We start from the raw sequence: 1,653 nt of genomic DNA, 5'->3' as shown, positions 1-1,653 counted from the left end.
TCAGGGACTCAGCCTCAGAGACCCAGCAGTGAGTGGAGATCAGGTCACCAGCCTCCAGCCCGTCTCAGGACCAGCACGTGGGTCCTGGTGACCTTATCCAACATGGGGCGAGTTTAAGCAAGTGTCCGCATCACTGTAAGGACACCCTGGCCACACCAGTGGGCATCCCCCAAACCCCGTGCTTCTTTTCCTTGGTGGCAGCATTTGCCTCTGTTGGATCCTGAAACCCCCGCTTTCCAGTGGACATTCCATGATGACTGGGTGTGACATGCTCTGTTTCTTGTGTAAAGTTGGAAGCCACAGGATCCAAAGGAGGAGATGAAGCCAGCTCTGAGTCCATCCGAGGAAGTGTTTCCTTAGGGTTTGTTCTGATGCCCGCAGACCCTGGAGGGGGTAGAAAGACCCACGCTGTCTTTGCTTCAGACTTCACAACATCCTGGGCTTTTTTCTTTCCAACCATCCTGTCTTTATAAACAACCAAACCTAAAAGAGGAAGGCTCTGACTGAACACCTTAAACTCTGGTGCTGATGATGTGGAGATGAGAACAGCGAATTTATAGATTCTGTTCCGTGTCATTTCCAATTTAATCCTACCCCTCAATCTCACAACAGAGTACCTTCCCAAAGGCAGTTATCTGGTAAACCTGCTCCTCATGCCCAGGATTCTCTAAAAATACCATCACCACCCTCCTCCTTTTTTTTTTTTTTTGGTGGCATCTGAGGGTCATGAGAGTTGGGGCTCCCTTATGGCCATAGAGAAGAGAGGAAGGGAGAAACAGAGTCCAAACCCCTAGTGGACAGATCCATCTGAGTTTGGAATCAGTGATGCCAACCTAAGAAAAGGCCAAGTGTTGTCCTGGGTATTGACCAGTGATGCTGCTGCTGATAAAATACTGGTCATTGGGAGTCTCTGCTCTCATCCTGGTTGAATGATATTGTATGTGCTTGGCTCCACTGAACCTCAGCATAGTTCATCCATATCTTTATAGAAACATACACACATGCCTCATGCCCTTTGGGGAAGGGCATGTTTTTAAATGAATAAAGTGTCACCGTCTGCTGTACAGCAAGAGTCCCTGTGTGTTCCTTTTGTGAGCCTGATTCAACAAGAACTAGACCCACCCCACCCTCCAGTTCCTGCACTTTAAAAGCAGATATTAGTACACTGACACAATTCATTAAGAAGGGTTTAAAATACAATTGCTATTTTAATACTGAAGTATAGACGTAAAAAGAATGCTTTTCTGTAAATGTTCTAGATGCTCTCAGTTTCATACTCCGTTAACTTTATGTTTAAACATTTTGCGTATAGTTTCCAATTTGCTGATGTACAGGTTTGGATGACTCAACGAGTCAATTTCCAGATAGAACTAAGATACTATAACCTTCCCATGTGGAGGGAAATTGCATTTAACGCAGCATGGTGTTCTCTAGCAAAGAGGCACTGCTCGTACCTGACTTGCAATTGGTGTGATGGGCTGGCTGGCGCTCACCACTTCTGCCAGAAGAGCCCTCCACACCCCTTCCCCACAATTTTGCAATGAAGTTAAATAGGATAGCTTTGTTTTGATCTGAAAGGTTCATCAGATATCTTCAGGTTTCCAAAGGCAGACTGTGCAGGCTCTCCATGCAGATGGGAATGGGTGGTCCACA

This window comes from Bison bison, unplaced genomic scaffold (genome assembly GCF_000754665.1).
Source record: "Bison bison bison isolate TAMUID 2011002044 unplaced genomic scaffold, Bison_UMD1.0 scf7180017864160, whole genome shotgun sequence".
NCBI lineage: Eukaryota > Metazoa > Chordata > Mammalia > Artiodactyla > Bovidae > Bison > Bison bison.
Note: the sequence above shows the minus strand (reverse complement) of the source record.